Below are 15,619 nucleotides of genomic sequence, written 5' to 3' on the forward strand. Positions count from 1 at the left end.
ACCTCTGCCTAAGATGCCCCCCCCAGAGAGGGGGTGGGGGAGGGGCTGTTTCTATTGTTTCTCATTTGGGGCGTCAATGCAAATTAGTTAAATCACTCTGAAGAGGGAAAGTTAAGTTTATTGGAGAATGAAAAGAACTCAAAACTTGTTAAGTTTATTCATGCACAAGATGTAAGTGTTTACACACACAGACACTGGGGATACCCAGGTGAAGAGAGATGGCCTCCCGTGCACAATGCCTGTCATTCTGAGAGGAAGTGAAATGTCAGCTGCATCAATCTGGGGAGGGGGCATCGTGCTGAGTAACAAACCTAACATCTCAGTGACTCGAAGACCAAAGTTTTACAGTCCACCAAGGCTAGGTAAACTGAGGGTTCTCCTTCCCTTAACCCGGGACAAGAGCAGAGAAAACAACCCCACCCAGACCTTTCATAGCTCCTCTGCTGCAGTAAGAGGAAGCTCTTAGATGAGATGAATTTTGGCACAGACCTGAGAGATCTGGCTAGAAATAACACATCATTTCATTCACCAAATTCAGGGCCCCAAACTAGTACACTGTCCCAGCCAACCACAGAGAAGAAAGGGCACCTGCATGCTGGGATGGATGGGATCCAGGAATATTTGACATGCAGCGCAAACAAATCAATCACACACAATGAACATATGATTGTAAGTTGAAATGAAAAAACATGAAGGGAAATGAATAAGGGTCCTAGCCAAAACATAGGAGACAGAAAAGGAGGGGAAGATGCTTGCCCTGGAGAATGGAAAATTCAAGAAGGCCAAGGGATTCCTTCTAGAAATGGACAGATCGTGCTAATAAAGAAGTGGGCTTTACCCGTCATTGGAGTATGTACAGGGATGAAAAGCAAGCCCACTATTGTGGGCTGCATCTCCACCAGGCTCAGTTTTCTAACAGTGCTGACTGAAAGGTCTCTTAAAGCCAGGCACAGTTTGTTCTACTGGTGTCTACTTGATTTCATGTTTCAGCCACTGAAAGTGGGCTCTTCAAGGGATGGCCAGTCATAACAGTCAGCAGAGAGAAGAACTAAAATTGAAAGCATGTGATGGAACCTGGGTAAATATCCCCAAGGGAGGTGCCCACCACAAGAGCCCGCTGCTAAACCCAGACACCAACGCTGACTCCAACCTCCCTCTGATGGCCCAGCACAGCCCTGGTGACTGTGGCAGTGAAATACCCACGGACCACTGGGGTCAAGCACTTGGGGGTCCATTGGCTAATCAAAGATCTAGTCTTTTGTTTGTTTGTTTGTTTGTTTTTGTTTTTCGAGACAGGGTTTCTCTGTGTAGTCCTGGCTGTCCTGGAACTCATTCTGTAGACCAGGCTGGCCTCGAACTCAGAAATCCGCCTGCCTCTGCCTCCCAAGTGCTGGGATTAAAGGCGTGTACCACCACTGCCCGGCTTCAAAGACCTAGTCTTAACATCAGTTTACTGTGGACATTTTTTAAATATATGCAACAGTGAAGAATGTTTCAAGCATCATATTTGCCAATTACCACTTACTATCTTATCTTTATGCTATACTGCATTAAAGCGTAACCCAAACGCCACGTAATATCACCCACAGACACTTGAAGACATCTAACGGATGACCCTACAATACCATATCCAGTGCTCCCACTCTAAACAACAACAAAAATCAGTGGTCTTTATTATAGACTTGATTTTACTTCTTCCCAATATGTATGTGTGAAGATAAGACATGGCATTAAGTGTGTGTGAGGTTGGGGGAGGGGCGCTCTTGATGGCCTACTGTGTCCCCAGTCTGTCCTCCTCCGCTTACATGGACCTCTGCCCACTTTGTTCCCTCCTCTGACTGAAGGACTCAGCTGCTCCCTGCTGTGTTCTTAGAGATGAAATTACCCAGCTCCGATGTCCAATTGACCATGACAAGAGTCATACAGGTCAGCAATAATGACCTAGTTGTTATATCCACTCATATGTATAATGTGTCCCTGCTGTATGCCTTATAAAACAAGATCTATGCAAATCTGCCCCCCCCAAAGGTCACTAGGCTCTCATATCAGCAAGTGTGTTTACAGTCTGCATCTTGGCTGTTTCTTCACTGTCTTGTTGGTTACCTAATTCTGCTGGCCAGTCCACAGCTACTTCTGCCTTTTCTGAATCTCTTCTCAGAGCCAAGATGAGTCCGTGTCCTCCTTAAATATGGGTCTTGTGTCTGCCTTTGGTACAGGCAATTCTTAAGTATGAACTGAACAGGGGAGGGTAAGGTGTGTAGTGTGTGTGTGTGTGTGTGTGTGTGAGAGAGAGAGAGAGAGAGAGAGAGAGAGAGAGAGAGAGAGAGAGAGAGAGAGAGAGGTAGGTGGTGGGGTGAGAGATTAAGGAGGCAGTTTCTGCTTTGGATCAGATCTTCCCTGTCCCTCTGAAATGTGTGGAACTAATTCCAAATGCACATCCCACCTCTCCATCCACTAGTTATTAATTATGCAATTACCTGTTGGTTCCCCTCTGTCTGATAACCTGTGTATCACTTAACAATGTAAGTTCAAAGATGTAAACGGAATAAACAAATAGACCACATATCCTGGAATACGCTGTCTTCACAGAGGATGAGGTTGGTGGGTAAGATGCTTAGAATGTTACTGTCGACCTGATACTGTCACACTCTCGTTTTGACACTTCCTAAGAAACTGTGTCTAGTGCATATCCTCAAGCCAAGGCATCAGACAGACGGAGGAAGTCTGATGATGGAGCAGCTATGAAACGGTTATTCTAAAACCAGGGGGGAAGGCAGGGGGCGGGGGGGGGGACCATGTCTTGTTTTGTGATAAAACTCTCTCACTCTGGGACAGTCCAAAGCATCATTTGCAACCCTCGGTCTTATCGAGGAGGGAGGGGGAAAAGTGATGGTTACCACGGGAGCTAAGGTCAAATTCCCAGTAGCTGCCAACAGATGGCATCCGTGCTCCATCATTCACTAACTGGGTAAAGCAAGGCTCCAAAGTCATCAAGCCCTAAAAGCTGTAAGCAATCTGAGACACATTAAAACCATCTACCTCATCTCATCTTGACCCCTCCTGATTCATAACTCTGCCTCTGTAACCCCAGAGAACAGAAAAGCGTAGTGCGGAGCTGAGGCTAACACTTAAATTTAGTGGAGCATCAGCAAACTCACATCTTTAAGCTAAGTGCGGAGAGAGGGTGGTCAGACAAAGTTCCCAAGGAAAGCGGTCAGGGGAAAGGTGCCAGCATTCTTACCGATAATAAAGAACAGAATTATTTTCAAGACATTATCAGCTACCTGAAAATAACTCTTAATATCACAAACAAAACTTACTTTATTGCTTGCTGAGCTTGAAGGTGTTTGCATCAAGGAAAACTAGATTACAGACTACGACCAGCAAAGCCCCCTACAGAGGTGCAGGTTAGAGGTGCAGGTGTGTAGTCTGAAGAAAACTGCAGCGCCTCAGGTCTACATCTGCCTCATGCAGCAAAGGCCACCTTGAAGGTCACAGGAAGGCCACCCTCCTGCTGCTTACAATGGGAAAGTGGTATTTGAGGCTAGCTCCTCTGCTTGATGCTTCCCAGTGGACGAAGAGTTGCCATCTCTGTTCCAGCCAGATGCCAACAAACAAATCGGTGGCTCCCGAGAGAGCAGCCCATACCTGCAGCCCCTTGTCACCTGAATCAGCTGCAAGCTGTAGATCCTGGACTCTGGGGAATGACACTTCAGCTATAAATGTGTTCACCAGACCAAAAAAAAAAAAAAAAAAAAAAAAAATGGATGAATCAGATTCCTGGAGCCAAATCTGACTCCCAGTGTTATTAATTCAACTGCCATGATACAGATTAGAAAGTCAGAAGTGCTGGGAATGGAATTCCAGAGTCTCTGATTTTCAACACAAAGCTCTTCCTTCTACATGGAGATCTTAAGCGCTCTCTCTCTCTCTCTCTCTCTCTCTCTCTCTCTCTGTGTGTGTGTGTGTGTGTGTGTGTGTGTGAGAGAGAGAGAGAGAGAGAGAGAGAGAGAGAGAGAGAGAGAGAGAAAGAGAGCACTTTTGGATCTCTGTCCCACCTCAAAGGGCTGAACCAACCTTCAAGGAGATGTGTGTTTCAAACTGTCAACGTGAGATTTCTCCCCCAATTTTAAATCCACGTTTAACTACATGGACTTGAGACTGGGTTCACTACCAGGAAATTCTAAGCTCTGGAGATCAGAGTAGCTACTTTTTTAATTACCAAAGGCACAACTGTGGTGAGACTCTTGAACACACAAGGAAAAACATAGAATTTATTCATCTCAACTGGGAACACATTCTTATTTCTAACTTCCCAGGTATCCATGTTACTTAAAAAAAAAAAAAAAATGTGTTTTCCTAAGATTTCTCTGATGGTTATTTGTTCATGCCTGTATCTCCTTCACCCACCAGAGAGGGGCAAATTCATCTTATGCCTGAACAGTGTGCCTGTGCCTAGAGTCCTCATGGAGAGAACTGACCAAACACTCCACCCTGTAGGTGGGTCAAGGAGTATCAAGTGTGTGGACTGGCAGCACAGTCATAGCCTGCAGTGATAGCCCTGAAACCAAAGATGCTATGGTCTGAATCGTCTAGATCCACACGGGTATACAATTTCAAAAGGTATCGGCAGTCGGGGAGGTGAATTTTGATCCAAGAAATTAAACACAAGGCATGAACATTCACACTGCACACCTTTCAAGAGCCTATTCAGATCAGATTTTACAATTAAACAGGAAAATGATTACAGGGTTGAGAAAAGCCATTGATAGACATAACCTTTAATGTGGTCTGATTGTGATGTAGAAATCCAATACTCAAGATAGTGATAAAATGATAAAATGACGCAGACCCAAATTTTGTTATAAAAGTAACAGTTTCCAACTTTGGGATAAAAACTGAGCCTTGAAATTTTCAGTCTTGAAAAAAAAAAAAAAAAACCCGCTAGGGAGACTTCTGTCCAGCAAAGCCCACTACAGTTCTTGGTCTGAGAGCATATTTTCCTTACTCTCCACTGGAGGGCGCACCTCCCTAACTTTTCCTTACAGTTGTACTAGCTCCACCGCGTTAGGCTAAAAAAAGCCTGAAGGTTTGACATAATTTTTGTATAATTCATACCTGATTTTACTGATATGCTTTGAAAATGGGTCAGGATACTGTGCTTCACGCTGATGAATCCCTGATACACACATACAGTTTGCAGTAACCCCACTGAAGGGGATGTCACGCATCACTGATAAAATTCCATGGTATTCCGAAGAAAAGAGACGGCAGGGAAGGTGTTATGAATTCAGGATACATATGAGACTCATAATTTACGGGCTCGCTCTGCAACATTTGGAAATCTGACTGCATGTGTGGGTGCTACTGTACGTGCAGGCGCACGTGTATGAAGGTCAGAGGCTGGCGTATCAGGTGTTGCCTTCAGTCACTCTCCACATTATGTCGAGACGGGGTCTCCTGTTACCCTTGGACTTAACTGATCAGCTGACTGGTGGGCTCCAGGGTCGTACTGTCTCCAGCTCTAACGCTGGAGTTACAGATGTGCGGCCACAGCTGGCTTCCTCCATGGGCGCAGGGGATCTGGACTTGGGCCGGAGTATGCAAGGCACATTCAGGCTGAGCCTTCTCCTCAAGCCTATGGGGTTTCTGAAACTCGAGTTTCGTCTTTTCTTTAAAAAGGGGGCGGGGGATAATATGGCACATGGCTCCTGTGAGCCTTGACTGAGAGCTATCTATGTAAATAAAGCTCCTAGGACCATTTCTGGTACTTGGAAAGTGTTCCGAAAATATAGTTCTCTTTGTCCAATAGAATTCTGTTCACAACGCTCTGGGTCAGTGAACAACACTGACTTTTAGCATTACTTGAGCATGTGGCGTTTTGTTTTTTAATATATTAATTTATTTTCTATTCAATCCATTCCTTTCCCTTAGGGGATTGCATGAGCCTGTCTGGCTTGTGCCAAGTGATGGTGCGAACTTGTTAAGATCTGACTTGCTGGGCCTGTCTCTATACTATCTGCTTTGGCAGGCCTGGATAATTTGCATTTCCAGTAATTTCCCAGGTGGCAGAGGCTGCCAGTCAAGGACCACACACTCAGAGGCACCCGGGGATGAGCACAGCCAGAGCTGGGCATCAACTGTGTTGTGTGGCAGACACAAGAACAATGCCCTTAGGCCGTAATCCTAACCTCCTGGCAATTCACTGTGACAAGGGCACGCCTGGCCATCCGCTTCCTCCTCTACTCTTTCTGTACAGATGAACAATATCTAGAGATGAGGTCAAACGAGGGTCAAAGAAGGAAAGGGATAAATTAAGACTCAAAAAAATAATTAGATGGCTCCCTGTAAGAAGAAACAATCAGAATGGGGGACCACACAGTACTTCTCAGCACTGGGGACAGGGAGGGCATGAGGAGCAGAAGTTCAAGGTCATCCTCTTAGTTAGGAAGTCAGCCCTATTCAGAAGAAGAGGAAGAGAAGGAGGAGGGGTGGAAAGAGAGGGCGGGATGGAAGAAATGAGGGGATACATGGAAGGAAGAAAAAAAATACCCATTACTTCAATAAACTATCTAAAGATCAGAGCTCGTAGCTGTTCTGCCCCACTAACTTGACTTAGCTAAAACACTGCACCTAATTTCCTACCTAAAATCATGCCCTGGTCCTCAGACCAGCACTTGAGCAGACAACAGAGCATCTTCCCATCCGGGGCCAAGAACAAGGTGCTTCCATCCTAAGAGAGTGCCCAACAGTGGTCTGAGGACCACCAGCCTTCTCTCCAGCAAGTCAGCCCAGACCAGTCACTGGCGTCAGGTGATCCCAGCTCCTGTCTCCTTCACAAGCGTCTTAACTTAAATCCAGCTATCTTCGCAGCCGTGATGGTTACTGCTGAAAACGGCACATCTGTCATCATTAGGCAGGTACACGAAAGTCGGGCACCATCAATTCAGTCGTCAAATGTTTGACATCCTGTCTTTTAACTGCCTGGTGCAGGGTCGTCCCTACAAAGCCCATTGTTGTGCGTCGCCATCACAACCAGCTAAGACATCTCATCACACCACGGATCATGGCGACGCCTCCTAATGGGCCTCTTCTCCTGTCACCACTGAAGGGACTTCTTGAGGACAGGCGCTGTCACCTCAGCAGCCTGCACCAAGTCCTCTGGCAGGGCCCCATCCCTGCAGCCAAGACTGCCCACGTTTAGGCCAATCTCGTTTCACTCCTGGTCTTAGATTGGGCCTTATGCTTCCCGTGAGCTTCTGTCCCAGAAAGGATTCCCTAAAATCAGCCGCCCAATCAAACACTGGCTTGGATATCCAACCTCTCTCTCTCTTTTTTTTTTTCCTCTAATTCTCTTGTCTGTAGTTCGTGTTTGGCCCCGTGTCCTTAACTACAGAAAGGATGCAAGCTCTACCCACTGTACACGTGTTTGCCTCCTAGCTGTTTACCGCAGCAGTTACTTCCTTTCCTCTCTGCACAGCATTCTGCTTAGGTGGTATCTTACCAGACTCACAGTGTGACTTATACGGAACCACGAATTTCAGGAGGATGGAGACTTCTGACCTGTGTCTCCTTGTGTTCTTAAGTGTTGGGGGTCGCTGTGTTCCACGAACAGCCTGTCTTCGTACATGAACTGACATGTATCAGGCTGGTGAGCTGCGGAGTCACAGCAACACACTTCAAATACTAGCCTTTCATATAGAACTTTCTCACAATGCAAATACTTTGTAGACTAAGTAGTAACAGTAAGCAAAATGAAGTCAAACACAGTAGAACACAGCACCCCAGAGAGTGCTATGGTCTCCCTAGCCAGACTGCACGTGACACTCAAGGAACTGAGTCTCCACTGCATTCTGTGGTTTTACTGAATTTTATTCTTTTTTTTTTTTTTTTTTTTTGGTTTTTTTCGAGACTGGGTTTCTCTGTGTAGCCCTGGCTGTCCTGGAACTCACTCCATAGACCAGGCTGGCCTCGAACTCAGAAATCCGCCTGCCTCTGCCTCCCAAGTGCTGGGATTAAAGGCGTGCGCCACCACCGCCCGGCGTAGGAAGCAGGATTTTAATGCCAAAACTGACCTGTGAGGATTAGGCTTAGCTGTGACTATGAGACCCAAATTGAGGATGGCTTATACAGGATGCATAAACAGTCTGAACAAAATATCAGGTTGATTTTTCAGTGTGTTAAAATGCTAGTATGCTGAATTTTATTCTTGTCACCAAATTCCAATATCAACTTCTTAGTCTTTTTCCTACAACCATTAGGGCATGCATATCACACGCGTGCGCGCGCACACACACACACACACACACATTAAAGACAGGTTCACAGTATGCAATTGTAACTGGACTGGGAATGTACCGCTTAGACCAGGTTGGCCTTGAACTTACAGTTATCTAACTGTGTCTGCCTCCTGAACCTTCAACCAGATTTTAAAGGTAAAGGCCTATGTTGGAGTGATATTTATTTCTTAGTATGACTAAAATTGCTTGTGCTAGTTTTCTGGTTCTAAGTTTTAACTATTTGGGGATGATGCTCCTGACTCCATCTTTCTAACAAATTGTACTGGTTTAAGAATACAAGTTTACAGAACTCTATTTATAACAATGCCTGGACTATACTCTACAAGGCCAGAGACAGAAGGCAGGCCACCTTTCTTCATTGAGTGATTATGGAGCTCCTTGATGAAACTCTCTTGCCTGTGGGTTGTGTAGAGCAGTTGGTGGTGCGGACCAAGCCTCTCTTCTAGAAGCTGTAGCTTCCAGAGATTAATTAGATCTAGAGTCAGACAGACAAACAGAAGTTGAAGGGTCATACAATGGCTGGGGGTTGTCCTGGAGAACTCAGTGTGTCAGAAGAGTGCCTGTGCCAGAGCCTCACTCCCACCCCCTCCCTGACCCTGGGCTCCTGGAGAAGGCATGCGAAAGGAGACTAAAGAGAAAAGGAAAAAAGTAGGGTTTAGAGGGGCTTATGTGTACTTCCTATGGCTCAGGCGTTGTACACGCCATCTGATGTAGTGAATACCAAAGTCTCATGTTTGACACCAGCTTTAAGAAAGTCAGGCTGGAGAGATGGCTCAGCAGTTAAGAACACAAACTGCTCTTTCAGAGGTCCTTACTTCAATTCCCAGAAACTACATGGTGGCTCACAACCATTTGTAAGAGGGATCTGATGCCCTTTTCTGGTGTGTCTGAAGACAGTGACAGTGTACTCACATATATAAAATAAATAAATCAAAAAAAAAAAAAAAAAAAACAGCTGGGTGGTGGTGGCTCACGCCTTTAATCCCAGCCCTTGGGAGGCAGAGGTAGGCGGATTTCTGAGTTCGAGGCTAGCCTGGTCTACAGAGTGAGTTCCAGGACAGCCAGAGCTACATAGAGAAACCCTGTCTCGAAAAACCAAAAAAAAAAAAAAAAAAAAAAAAAAAAAAAAACCTTAGTGCTTATGGAGTTTACCTACATACAGAGTTCTGAATCTATGACACTGCAGGATGGTTTCCAAACAGTGCCCAGAATCAGGCCTCTCTGGAGCCCAGCTAAGTGAGAGTGGATGCAGAAGATGAAGCACAAGGAGAGATTCTGAGCACCTCACCCACTCCTCACTGCCTCTATCACAGGCATCCTCTTAAGTTTGCATTTGAAATCAGATGGTTCCTGTCTGTCTGTCTGTCTGTCTGTCTGTCTTTATGTCTGTCTGTCTTCCTTTCTTCCTGTCTGTCTTTTCTTGGAGGGTGGGGGTAGAAGGGTGGGTGCTTTATTTTCAGAGAAATCAGTTTGCAAATCACTGCACCATACCAAGATACCTATTGCCCAATTCTGCCTGAGGCTGGCATTCAGCAGAAAACGAAATCAGTGCTTACAAAAAGATCTACCCTGTGCAGAGCTCCACAGGGGCCTCAGTTCCTCAGCTCTCTCTGATCATTTCCGAGCTTTCTAAAAAGTTTTCTTTCAGTCAGCTTTCTCCTTTGCTAAAACTCCTACCCACATCTAGACCTTTCAAGGCAGGTAAAGAGCCTGGCAGGGCCTGACATCCACCCCTGGGAGCACAGCAGTGGGGATGCAGGCCTCCTTAAGCCAGTGATCTACAGACAAGCCCTGGGTCCACAGCAGGACACCCGGGGCCGGGCCAGGCCTGCTAGGACTGGTGATCACCTCCCCTACACAGGCCTCTGCTTCTTTAACAGCACATTACTGGACTATTACTAAATGGTCGTCATGTTCTCAGACTTTCCATAGTCTATGAATAAAAAATGTGTTAATAAGAAACGGAGGGAGATGCTGTGGTTAAAAATCACACACACACACACACACACACACACACACACACACAACTCTGGGGCTGGAGGATGGTTTTAGCTGTCAAAGCAAGTACTGCTCTTCAGAGGGAACCAAGTTCAGTTCCCAGTATCCACACCAGCAGCTCATAACCACCTATAAACCCAACTCCAGAGGATCTGATACCCTCTTCTGAGCCACACAGGCACCTGCGCACAGGTGCACAGATCTATGCAAAACATGTACACATATACACATGTTCGAAAATAAAATCTCAAAAACATAATAATTTGGTCAGGCTGGTTGGCACAGGTCAGGAGGCTGGCAAGAAGATTGCTAGTTCAAGGCCTGCCCGGGCATTTTAGTGTAAGTCTGTCTCAAAACAAAAGTGAAAGAGAGTAAAGGGATAACGCTCACACTGAGAGAACTGGCCTGCTCGATGCAAAGTCCACACTTCCACGCCTAGAGCCAAAACATAAAATACCAAATAAGGACAGTGTGGGTAAACAAGGCCGGGAAGTTGTTGATGAAGGCCAAGTGTTGCCGGCTCACTCTTCCTGGGTAAAAGGGGCTGTGGTGGAGACTCCAGGAAAAGGTTGGAAAGGGTAAGAAACGAAAGGACTGAGGAAGAAGTGTGGGCGTGGCACAGATGGGGTTGGGGTACCCAAGAAGCCACTCCCGGGACTCAACACCGGAGTCACAGAGACGATTTAGAAAGAGATTGGCTAATGACCAGATAGATGATATGAAAAAGCTGGCTCTTTGTGTCTGGGACATAGCGGGCGACGTTCAGGAGATACAATTTAACTGAGAGATATAGACTCAATGGCTTAAATGTCACCACCTCATGATAAATACACGGCAGCTTTGCATACATGAGAGTATATTACAGCCTACCCAGTGTGTCAGTATATTAAAATAAATACATTAATTCATTGTTTTTGTTATGGTGGAGCTTGAACCTGATGTCCCACACATGCTAGGCATATCCCCAGCACAATGACCTTTCAATAATTTAAAAGTCCACTACACAAGAACATCGGTTAGAAAAAAAAAACCAACGTAAGAGTCCTACCAAAGTTCAAGTGGGAAGCAAGTTCAGGCCCCGGCCACACACTCACTTCTTTCCTAAGACCAATTTTGTTGAATTTTCATTTAATGAATAACATAACTATCAGCAATGTATTTGTAGAAGTCAAAGCTGCAGACTCAAGTGCCGACTCTTCAGACAGATTATTTCTCTAAAATGTACGTGCCAACGAACACATTGTAGAACGGAAAGCCAAGCCATCTGAATGCTGCCGTCTAATGTATGCAGGATGAAACAGAGCTGGCCTAATGGCCCCGTGACTCCTGACAATGTGAACGGTAAGTTCAGCCCTCTCCGAAAGGCGTTCAAAGTTCAAAATCCAGAGACACAGAGGATGACCCGTGTTGCAGGGAGAGGATACATTTAAGGTTACTATAAAGTGGTTAGAAAGAAAATAATGGGCACTGGATGTATAGCCATCTCAGGGCAGTGAAAGAATCGATTATCGCCTCAGACAGATGATGCGTGGCTGCAGATGAAAGTGTGCAGAGTCTTCTAACAGCATCCTTCCAGCATCCTGGCCCAGGCTGCCCTGCAAAGCAAACCCATCTCTACGCAGTTCCTTTGCCTTGATTTGTACATATCAAGAGGAGGGGGCCATGTCCCAACACCATCTGCAGTTCACCCCAAAATCCACAGCATGCATACCCAAAATAACAGCGGCACATCTATCTCTCTGCATGCTGCTGCTGCCTCCAGAGATTACCATCACTGTCCATCCATTCCTGAACTCTTGCTGACTTAGGGCCCAAAGTATTTTTTATACTGCCATTGTCTTCATGGCATCCCAGCTAATGTGAAGAAATGGGGCACAGGAGGCTAAATGGTCACCCAAGCTAGACACTCTGGGGGATTTTGTGTTAGAACGCAAGTGTCTAACTCCAAAGCAAACACTGGCTCACAAGCATGTGGCTTGGGCCAGTGGTGTGAACTCCCCGCCTCTCCATTCCTCACTGCCATCCCCATAAACCCACGGCTGCCCCAGGAGGCAACAGAGCTGCCCAAGCTTCTACATGTCAGGGGTCCCAAGATGAAAGGATCGGGAACCCACTGACAAGCAAAAAGGGTTAAACCTACAGAAAGAAATATTTTTTAAGCTTAATTTTCTGGTTTTGTCCCCCTTGTCTTAAATTTTACCAACTTCACAATTAAGAAAGTGAGAGTTATCTCTTGGAATTGAAAATGCTAATTACAATTTAATTCCCCAAATGCGGTCAATTGGAGTGTCACACAGCAGACAGCACCCACCCTTGTGGGAGAGGTGTATGGACTAAGAGCTGAGTATCGAGGTTAACTGGTATCCAGGCAGGACATCAGCTAAGAGAGGAGAGGACAGGAGAGGCAGGCAGGAGGCGCCGGATGCCTGGATGGTTTTGTTTCTCTCCCCTTCCTCTCCCTCCCTCACATGTAGCTTTTAATCCCCCATACCAGGGTAATAGGGTATTATTAAGTCATTTGCCAAACAGTGGCAGCTGTGAGTCTAGGCACCACAGGCAATGATTTTACATGGGAGTATGATCTGATTGTAAATGTTATCCTAAATAGACTAACCAGCCGAGGCGAGGGATCGGGACTGTGGACAGTGGAATCCAGTGTGTCGAAGGCGCTCTCACAGTGATGGAGACAATAAAGGCTAAGGAAAGGAGAGATACAAAAACGCAATGAAGAACAGCCTACCCCTGCAGAGGCAGGGCTTCTCTGGTGGCTATGGGAGCCCCATATGGCTTATGGCAAACTCTAAAGGGAGGAGTTCAATGCTACCATTCTCGCCCAGAGCGTCTTGTCGGATGGTTCTGTCCTACAGATGAGAACACTAAAGACCACGAAGCAGACTGAAGGTCACACAGACCATAAGTGTTGGAAGTACATGATCTGGTTTTTTCGATTTTTAATTTACAGGGAATTGCAGTTCAGAGATTGCATGAATCTCAGGAGAGACTTTGAACTTTGGACTTTTAAACATTGTTGAGACTGTGATAGACCATGGGGGCTTTTGAAGTTGGATTAAGTATTTTGTATAATGCTATAGAGAGATATGGCCTCCATAGACTCATATGTTTGAAAAAGCTTCTGGGGGCCAGGGAGTGGAATGTGGTGGTTTGAATATGCTTGACCCAGATAGTAGTACTATTAGGTGTGGCCTTGTTGGAGGAAATGCATCACGGTGGGGGTAGGCTTTGAAATAATATGCTTAAGCTCCACCCAGTGTGAAAGAGACCCTTCTGCAGGCTCCTATGGGAGACAGTCTCCCCTGGTTGCCTTCCAAACAAGATGTAGAACTCTTGGCTCCTCCACCACCACGTCTGCCTGGTGGTGCCATGCTTTCTGCCATGATAATGGACTGAACCTCTGAAACTTTAAGCCAGCCCAAATTAAATGTTGTCCTTTATCAAAGTTGCCTTGGTCATGGTGTCTCTTTACAGCAGTAAAACCCTAAGCAAGACAGTGCCTGAGCCAGGAGTAGATCACAGTCCTCTCAATTCTTCAGTCAGGGCTCCTGTGCTGAGTCAACTGATAGCGTGCTCAGCTGACAGACTGTATGTGTCAAAATTCTAAGTCTTCCCATGGTAATCTGGTCATAATACTGATAACAGTACCCAGCTGACTTCTGCTTTCCACAAGCCTCTGCCCAGCAGGTGTGATGGGGTGGAAGAGTGGGGCAGAAGTCATATCTAATCCTGCCGGATACATTATAAAACTAAAGTCAAATTTCATATCTGAATTTCAAAACTGAATATCCTAAAATTTCCAAATGGCTTGAACAAAACGCTTTTAAAATAAAGTCAAGATTACTTTGACATCCTCTTTAGAGCAGTTTTAAGCTGAGATGAAGCTGGCTTACTTTCAAACCATAAGGCAGGCATGGCAGCTCCGTCCTATAATCCCAACTATTTACAAAGATGAAGCACGATGACTACTGGGCCGAATTCAAGGCTAGCCTGGGCAACATGACCACCTTCTCATAAAACAAACAAAAACAAAAAAAAAAAAAAATAACACACACAGAGCCAAGCAGGTGTCACACACTTTTAATCCCAGCACTCAGAAGTCAGAGGGAGGTGGACCTGAGACTTGAAGACCTGCCTCAAGCAAAGTAAAAGAAAATAAGATAAACAAACATTGAGTAAATAAATGCTACATAATCCCCAAAACCAGCCAGCCAACACCAAGTTACTAAAGGCTTCTTCTCGCAGCATGCTCAAAATCACTCTTCCAAGTCAACTCTGCCCCAGGGCTGCACAGACGGAAAGGAGTATTCAGGATGGCTTGGACTCTGAGACCCAGTCATGATGCAAATGGTCAATTTTAAAAGTCCAATGCCCAGGGCCTGGGGAGATGGCTCAGAGGTTAAGAGCACTGGCTGCTCTTCCATAGGTTCTGAGTTCAATTCCCAGCAACCACATGGTGGCTCACAACCATCTGAAATGAGATCTGATGCTCTCTTTTGGTGCGTCTAAAGACCGTGACAGTGTACTCATATACATAAAATAAGTAAATCAAAGTCTACTGCCCATACTCCTTTGTTTTATTAAAGGAGAAGTGGTAGGCTGAATGGGATGAGTCAGGGGTTAGAGGTGCTTGCTGCCAAGTCTAATGACCCAAGTTTGATCCCATGAATCCACATGATAGGAGAGAATAGATGCCTGTGTTATCTTTCTGCCTCCACATGTACACCATCACCCTACCACATGTACGCATTTGTGCAAACATATATACATACGTACATACACATATCAAGTAAATATTTTTAAAAAACACACGTGGCATTTATTTGTGAATTAAACTGACATGTGAAAAAAATTAAAGCAAAATTATAAGCCCTAAAAATAAGCCCTGTTTCTTTCCCCCTAAATATATCCCATTGGCAGCTGAATGACCTTTTCCTATGAAGACAAGCTTACCCTAACACGTCTCTGTTCATGTTCAGCGGGGATTTACCTTTGTGAGAAAAAAAAAGAGAGAGAGAGAGGAGAAGAAATCTCTTGTCAGGCTATATCCGGATTTACAGAAAGAGTGTTTGGATGTGAGAATAAACTCAGATCAAGGAGGGACTTTACTCCAGAAGACTTCATCCTTTAAAGCAACGTGAATCTTCACACTTGAGCCTTCGAGAACATCTGATTTGCCAGATTTAAAAAAAAAAAAAAAAAAAAAAAAAAAGAGCCAAATGACTAAAGGAGGCTGGTAGGTAAGAAGACCTTATGTACACCTGAGGCACAGATTAGGAGCTGGCTGCTAACAGAGGCAACAGTGCCGT

General features: G+C 45.4%; 1 protein-coding gene and 1 long non-coding RNA gene across 5 annotated transcripts in view; one reads left to right on the forward strand and one right to left on the reverse strand.

Moving 5' to 3' along the window:
• Positions 1-15,619, reverse strand: part of Mb21d2 (Mab-21 domain containing 2) — a 97,608-nt gene that overhangs the window by 7,794 nt on the left and 74,195 nt on the right. The gene's annotated exons all lie outside the window — the stretch shown is intronic.
• On the forward strand, positions 10,785-13,722 carry LOC143444029 (uncharacterized). Its single transcript, XR_013113515.1, has 3 exons — positions 10,785-10,876; positions 11,464-11,639; positions 12,907-13,722. It is a non-coding gene; the product is annotated as an uncharacterized LOC143444029 (long non-coding RNA).

Source organism: Arvicanthis niloticus, chromosome 12 (assembly GCF_011762505.2).
Source record: "Arvicanthis niloticus isolate mArvNil1 chromosome 12, mArvNil1.pat.X, whole genome shotgun sequence".
NCBI lineage: Eukaryota > Metazoa > Chordata > Mammalia > Rodentia > Muridae > Arvicanthis > Arvicanthis niloticus.